Source organism: Lipotes vexillifer, unplaced genomic scaffold (assembly GCF_000442215.2).
Source record: "Lipotes vexillifer unplaced genomic scaffold, Lipotes_vexillifer_v1.1 scaffold1599, whole genome shotgun sequence".
Taxonomy (NCBI): domain Eukaryota; kingdom Metazoa; phylum Chordata; class Mammalia; order Artiodactyla; family Lipotidae; genus Lipotes; species Lipotes vexillifer.
In genome coordinates this window covers 54,522-62,973 of record NW_006775655.1, presented here as the reverse complement: position 1 = coordinate 62,973, position 8,452 = coordinate 54,522, and the positions used below count along the sequence as shown (strand labels likewise).

At 40.0% G+C, this 8,452-nt stretch overlaps 1 pseudogene; it reads right to left on the bottom strand.

Moving 5' to 3' along the window:
- Positions 1-5,451: 5,451 nt before the first annotated feature.
- LOC103072093 (ferritin light chain pseudogene) lies at positions 5,452-6,852 on the bottom strand (annotated as a pseudogene).
- Between the last annotated feature and the right edge of the window lie 1,600 nt (positions 6,853-8,452).

Sequence of the window (8,452 nt, the reverse complement as noted above, 5' to 3'; positions counted from 1 at the left end):
CAAAATGGACCAGGTCCTGGGCTAAATACTTCATAGGGATGACTTGATTTACTGCTCACAAGAATCCTAGGATATAGTTAATATTATTAACACTCTTTGACAGATGAGAACACTGAGACTTAGCGAAGTTAAGTCAATTGCCTGAAGTTACACAGGTATGAAATATCAGAGTCTAGTCAGACACTTTGATAATCTTACCCCCAAAATCATGGTTGTTTTCTACTTGGGAACTATCACTACCATCCATAGATCTATCACTGTCCGAATGTTCTATTTCTTGCTTTAAAGTTCACATGAACAGTGCTCTAGATTTGTTGGCCTGGTGCTGTTTTTTCCAGTATTTTATTTTATTTCATAAAAACGGATACAATAGTTAGGGCCTGGCATTGTTCTAAGCAATCTATATATATCACACGTATATTTCATCTTTATCACAGCCCAATGAGTTTGGTAAAATTAGTAATTAGTATCCTCATTTTTTAGGCAAGGAAACTCAGGCATGTGTGTAACTTGCCCAAGGTCACACTGCTAGTTAATGACAGATTCTACCATAAAAGTTGCATCATTTAATTTTATACTTTTTTCTCTTCCTTTCTTTTTGATTAAGAGCATATTTTCAAAAGAAAACATAAAGGAGAAATGTTTTACTAGAATGAAGATTGGGTCGTCCCAGATTTCTCCTCAACTCCTATTCCATGGTAATCTTTGGGGTATATACTAAGGATCAGAATCTGAAAATCACTGCTTTAGAATGTGCTTAAATAATTTTTTTTAAGTAATTTTTTTCTTCCTCAGTTATTTCAAATAATTGTTACCTGTTCTTAAACCAAAAGAATTGTGTTGCCAAAGACAACTTGCAGATGATTACACAGCCATTTTAAAAGTGATAATTGTAAGGGGTATGTGATAACATTGCACAATGACTATAGTGTAATAGTAAGTGGAAAAGAGGAACACAGAACTGCATGCATTGTATGATGAGAGCTGTATAAGAATCTATGTGTATATATACCTTTGAGTGGCTTTGGTAGAGCAGTGGAATTATGGGTAATTTTTTCTTTTTAAAATTTTATCTGAAGCTATTCTATTATCTAAATGAAAAACAACCACAACAAAATACCAAAATAAAGAAATATTCCTGAGAAATGACCTGTTCTTAACCTAAAGGAAAGACTTAGTTGTACATGAACCATCAGGATCGTGATTCTTCTCCAGATTATGTTTTTGGGATTTATGTCTCATAATGGTCTTCTAGCATTTGGTAGATTATGTTAAAGACATTGCTCTGGAAAGTTAGCCAAGAGCCTGATAAATTGAATTATGCCCATCCTCTTTAAATATAATGTAGCCATTAAACGTACTATTTATGGTATGTTATGATATAAGAGCATGTTCATTCACTTAAAAAGCAATATAGGGCTTCCCTGGTGGCGCAGTGGTTGAGTGTCTCCCTGCCGATGCAGGGGACGCGGGTTCATGCCCCGGTCCGGGAGGATCCCACATGCCGCGGAGAGACTGGGCCCGTGAGCCATGGCCACTGAGCCTGCGTGTCCGGAGCCTGTGCTCCGTAATGGGAGAGGCCACAACAGTAAGAGGCCCGCGTACCGCAGGAAAAAAAAAAAAAAAAAGCAATATAATGTAGTATGCAAATAGAGTCTGACAGTTATAATACAAAGGCAATACAAAGGAATAATGCAGAAAAGAAATACATCAGAATATTAAGGTTGTTTGAATTGGAGAGAAGACAGTTGGATCAGTTTTCTTCTCTTCTTTTATTTTTCTGTATTTTCCAAATATTTTGTAATAAACACAGATTATATTATAATGTAATGAACTGCAGTTTTAAGACGAATTAAGAATCTGAAGTCAAAAGTCGGGGAAGTCAGCATCTTATTTGAGGATTCTGAGAGTAGCAGAAATTGTCCAGAGTTCCATTTCCCATCTCTCTCCCTCCATGAGGGATGAGAGACCAGAGGGAATGGAAGATCATTGAGGCCAAATGTAACCCTCAGCTTTCTCTAAACCACATTGGTAGCTGATGTTTCAGTCCCTGGGATCTCGGACAAAAGTCAGTCTTCAAAAGAGCACGCACCTTGTGAAATGTTAACACTATAGCCGTCCCTCTTGTCATGGAAGCCGTTTGTTTTTGTTTTTAAACACAGCTCGACTTCAAAGATATTACAAAAATTAGAAAAAGGAAATGTTATATCGATTGCATTTTCCATTTGAGACCGATAGAAACGATTCTATTTAGGAATTACCTGCAGCATCTCAGAAACTCCCAAACCTGGCTGGTTATCAGAACAACCTGGGAAGCTTTTAAAAATAATAAGTGATTGGGCTCACAGGAGACTGTGACTCAGTAGACAAAGGATGAGTGTCCTCTCTGGTTTGTTTAAGCAAAGACCTCTAACTAGGCCAAAAAAATACCATCTTTGTGTGACCAACCTCATTCTGATTTTCTCAGGCATGTTCTGATTTTAGAACTGAACATCCTGCATCCCAGGAAGCTCCTCAATGCTGGGCAAACAGGGCCAGTTGGTCATCCTAAATCATCTTCTCAGACTCCTAACCAGGACATACACTTGACTCACTTTTAGTTATGGTGCAAACACAGAGAAATGAAGAACAGAAAGAATGGAGTGAAATCTTTGAAATGCACAAGTCATCTTTCTTGGACCATTGAAGCCATCAAAGTGATCCCATTAGAAAAAAGAAAAACCTTTTAGTTTTTTTAATCTCCTAACTTCCTGAATGTTTCTCCTTTCCAATGAACGTTTTACTTAAGAGAATACAATAGGGAATCTTAGCTGTTATGACTCCATTTAAAAATGCCTCTTAGGAATAGGCCAAAAGAATGACAATTTTATCCAAAATATAGGTCCAATGCTTAGCCATCATGGGTAAACATTGCCTTTATTTTTGTTTCTTTTTTTTTTTTTAATTTAATAGTCCAATGGTAAGATAATGGACTCAAACATTAACAAAAGTGCTTTCTTTCAAAGTTTGGGCTGGAATTAAAGCGTTTGGGTCACTTGTTCCCTCTGTTGAAGTTGGAATGGGTAGCATAGAAATTCTTGCACTGTGTTACGCTCTTCAGCCTTTGTGCAATAATACAGTTGGAGGTGTGGAATAAGACCTTGAACATCAACAATGGGAAGAGTGCTGTGTGTTATTATTAGAGATTTATTCTATTATGGGGAACACACATTGAACCCTGAGAAACTACACTACTTTAAGCAAGCCTCTTATACATGTAGCGAAGAGTGACTTTTGCCCTTTCTGTACCAAATCATAGTGTGGAGGCAAAAACTGACCAGTTATTTTTCAATCATTGTCCCAGCTAAAGACTTACAATTTTCCCCAGAAAAAACAAAACACTCTTATTTTTACCTTTCTCAACTCTGTGTTAAGGAGAAACAAATTATATGGAAGTTCTAAAAGATATGATTTCCTAACAAGTCCTTTTGACATTCATCCCCAAGTACAAAATCTTGGAGAAAACTGGCTTATAGAATTTTAATAGCTTTGGCTATGCTTTCCAAGTGCCTTATTTACTTTAACAATAGGCTTCCTAACCAGGTTCACAGAGCAAGGAGTCTATGGCTCAATCAGTCTGTCATCTAGCTGGGACCAAGGAAAATCTGAGGGATGGCAATGCTGTGGAGAAGCTGAGGTGACCAGTGTGCAGTGTGTAATGGAAGCAAATCACAATCAGTTTGCTTCCTACCAGCTCTGGAAGCAAAGTGATTGTGTTCAAATCCAGGCTTTCCCTCTTACTGGCTCTGCAGCCACAGGCAAGATATTTTAACTTTAAGCCTCAGTCCCCATCTGTAAAATGGAGTAAAAATGCTGACCCCAGAGAGTTTTTTGTGGCTTGAATGAAATAAGCAAAGCACCAAACACACTGTGGGAAGTGAGGTGTGTGCTCCGTAAGTGCTGGTGGCTGATGGAATTCTCTCCCCCTCATTCTTTATGTTCCAGCCACGTGGGACAGATTAGTTCCCCCAATGAACTACATGTTCAATTTCAACCGTAGACCTTCACCAATGCCCTTGCACCGACAAAAAACTCCCTAGCCCTTCACCTTACTAAATCTTATCATCCTTCCAGCCTCAGTTTTGGGGAAGCCTTCCCCACTCACCTAAACTTTAGGCTGATCATAACATCTTCCTGACCTTTCCCTTTATTTGTCAGGACTGGCACATAATAGAAGTTAACAAATGATAATTATTTACTAATATCATTCTTATTTAGAAACTTTTTATCATAAATCAAATAAATGGGGTAAAATCCAGCTTTACAAAATAATGGATTCTCCCACCTCTGTTGCACGTAACCAGATTACAGCAAAAGGTATCACGTAGCATTTGCCAAACTTCAGTAATTCTTACACTAATGTCATGTTTTTGCCATATCTCTACAATATCCATACCATTTGCCTAGAATTTTCTTTACATTGGTTCACTTTTTGTTTACATTGATTTGTTTTGAGGAAATATTAAATCACAGCCCTTAATGAGAAACGGTCTTTGGGAACTACTAATCTATTCCATCACTCTCCTTTTCCATGTCAGGAGACTGAGGCCTGGAGAAGGGCAGGAACTTCCCTACAGTCTTTTACCACGTATGTGTCAATGGCTTATCAATGGAGATAATTCAGATTTCCTACTTCTTAGCCTGCATCCTCTAGAGTATTCCATGTTGCCTCACGTGAGTTTCATTCTGGACAGGTTCTGTTTTAGTTTGGTTGACACATTTGTAAGGGACTGACAGAATAATCCATACTTTTTTGACAACTTACAAAGCTAACTAAGGAACACACTGGTGGTAGTTGTTCCTAACATAAAACAATGCCCTATTCCAAAGGAGTAATTTATGTTTCATGACTGACCAGTGACTTCCTTTCCTATCTCTTAAGATCCACTCCAGTAGCTTCTACCTACTTTACCAACAAGTAAAAACAAAAAAGTTAATTAGAACATATTTCATTATTGCAATAACAATATTGTAATGGAAAAGCTGCTGCTTCTTTATAATTTTATTGAGATTAATTCACATTTCATATAATTAAAAGTGTACTATTCAATGTTTTTAGTTTAGTCACAGGGTTGTGCAACCATCACCACAATATAGTTATAAAACAATTTTTCCCCCTAAAAGAAATCAGTATCCACTATCAGACAATCCCCATCACCCCTCCTTCCCCATCCCTAGTAATCACTAATCTACCTGACCTACTTTCTGTCTCTATGGATTTGCCTATCCTGGACTTTTCATATAAATGGAATCATATAATATATGGTCTTTTGCGATTGTCTTCTTTGACTTAGCATAATGTTTTCAAGGTTAATCATGTTGCATGTATCAGTACTCCATTTCTTTTTTTTTGCTGCAAAAAGCTTTATTGTTTCCATTTGGTCCACGTCTTGGGAGAGGGCCCCAGGGTGGTTAAAAAGCCGCCTGGTGGCTGGAGAGAGAGAGGCTGTGGGCAGAAGCCCTGACACCAGAGGGGCTCCTCAAAGGCCGTGGGCTTCAGAGGTTCCTAGTCGTGCTTGAGGTGAGCCTTTGGAACAGATACTCGACCAGCCCAGCCTGGGGACCAGCCAGCCTGCAGAGGTTGGTCAGGTGGTCGCCATCTTCTTGATGAGTTTCACCTGCTCCTCCAGGAAGCGGCTCTCCCGGAAGTCACACAGCTGGGGGTCTGCCCGGGCAGAGTGCAGGGCATGTAGATCCAAAAGGCTCTTTTCCATGAGAATGGCGGCTTCCCTAGCATCCTGGGTTTTGCCCCACTCATCTTGAGATGGTTTCTGCACGTCCTGGAATAGGGCACTGCCGTGGCTCTGGGTTTGCATTTTCAAAAGACCCTGGGTGCCCCCGTGCTTCTCCTCAGCCATTTCAAGGAAGATGTGGGCTACGCCCTCCAAAGCCACATCGTTGTGGTCAAAATCGAAGCCCAGAGAGAGGGAGGTGTAGGAGGCCCGCAGATGCATGTTGACCAGGCGACTGATGGCGGCCTCCACCTGGGTGGAATAATTCTGACGAACCTGGGAGCTCGTGCTTAATTGGTAAAAAGGAACTAAGCTCAAAAAATGGTGCTGGCTGGGCCTGGAGGCCGAGGATAGCTGAGTGGCTGATTCCGAAGGTTGCGACTGGAAAAAAGGTTGGAGGGGGGGAGCAAGGGGCAACCCTGGGTCTATTCCGTCCAAACACTGTTGAAGCAAGAGACAAACCTGCGGGGACTGCCCAACGCACAGCGATCCATTTCTTTTTATAGCTGAATAATATTCCATTGTATGAAGATACACTCATTAATTGATGGACATTTAGGTTTCCCACTTTATGGGTATTATGAATAACACTGCTAGAAATATTCAGGTAAAAGTTTTTGTGTGGATGTATGTTTTTATATCTCGGTGTGGAATCACTGAGTTACGTGGTAATTCTATGTAAATCTGCTGTTCTGCCTTCCCCAAATCCTTGACTCTTCCTTTTCCTAACAGTCCTTCCCACCTCCCATTTTGCTGTATAATTTCTCCCACTTTGGCTACTGCCAATCAACTCATCAGGATTGAGCCACCTCCCTCTGCCAAGAGGTGAGCATGTGATCCACGTCCTGTCAATCAGATGCCCTTTCCCTGGAATTTGATTCTTTGGCAGAGGGACAGTGAGGCCGAAAGGAGTAGGAGCTCGCTCATCACTGTCTGTTCACTTTCTACCATCTATATCTCAGAGCTGTTCTTATTCTTCAAGTACTGAGTTATACCGAATCCTTCCAATAAAGTCCCGCATCTTTTTTTCCTTAAGCAGGTCAAAGGTAGCTTTGTTGCTTGCATCCACCTTTAGCCACATCTTTGGATAAATAAAAATACATTCCTATTTCTTACCATAAACTAGTCTTTCTGTTCATGCTGTCAGTTAGTCAACTCAAATCTTCCCCCCTCACCCCAGTCCATTGTCCAAAAGGGAAAGGAAAAACACTCTCCATTATATGCCCTAATCCCCCAAATGAGGAATTCAAACAAGTCCCTGGATTCACCCTGTGTCCCAAAGACAAAGATGCTTATGCCAGCGCTACTGACAATGGTTTCTTCTTTCTTGGTCAAGTTATATTCTGAGGCTTTCATAGCAGCCTGGTCCTTGCTCTTTCATGTATATAAGGAGGATGCAGTCAAAACAAATTAAAAGCTTGGATGCCTTCATCCTGTATTAAACCACAGACCCACAGGAGGGTTCTTCAGATCCAGAGATTAGGTCCGGAACTCTTCTTTCCTTCTGTGAAAGACAAAAATGCACAGGACAATGAAAGAGATGATTTTATTTAGGCTATTGCAATATGGAAAATGTTCATTAATGAGGAGCATCTCAAAGGAAAGGACAGAGACCTGTGGTTTATGAGAGGGAAGTAGACAAGGAATCATGAGGCAGAGTGGAGGGTCGTAAATGAGTCATATGGGAAGGGTGGTCCTTGGTGGTTAGCTCTCCCCTGAAACAGTAAAGCTTGAGGAACAATTAGATGAAGTTCAATGTTGTCCTTTCCTTCTCTCCTTCCTTCCATCCCCCCTTCCTCCCTCCCTCCTTTCCTTCCTTCTTTCTTCCTTCCATATTTTTTTTCATTCAGGAAATATATACATATTGAATATCTACTTTTATGCTGGGGCTAGGGCTCTGGGCTGAAGGTAGAGTATCCTGCTGTCAGGTCCTTGTGAAAGGAAACAGAGCTTAGTAGGTGTCTTGACCTGCATAGGCTGAGGGAGCATGGGTTTTGAGGCACACTCTTTTCCTCTTACTGCCTCTTTCTTATCATTCCCCTTCCCATGTCACCTCTCCTCTCTTGGTGTCTGTGTCTTGGATCAAGATACCCCTTTGTCTGGATAGCACGTCTACATTTTTGTACTGACTCCCAAGTCAGTCTAAATACCAAGGAATTTTTCTAGATTTCAAATGAAGTCCATGAGATAGCTTTAATGGCTCCTACCAAGCACCATGGAATTCTTTAACAGAGATGATCTACTTTTTCTTAGTTTTATGTAAAGTGGTATCTAAAAGCAGCTTCAGGATAGCCTCCAGTCCCCTCTTCCAACTAGATTGCCTCTCCTAAATGCCTCACATAGAAATTCTAATAGGTTCTCAGAGCTGAATGAATCTCTCCTTCCCTTATTTATATTCTTTAACAATCTGCCTTATTGAAATCATTTATGAATGTCTGCTCTGGAAGTTTGTAAGTCATTTTTTATTCATATGTCTATCTTCTAAAATGCCTTTGACACCTATCAGTTGTAAATCTTCCTGGGTTTGAGGAACAAGTGTGAAATGTTCTTATTATAGGAAAAACAAAAACAAAAAACAACTACTTAAGTGGAAAACTATACATTGTCTATAGCATATCCTTCCAGTGTTATCTTATTCTGATTCCATGGGAGTTACTATTTTTTTTTTTTTTTTTTTTTTT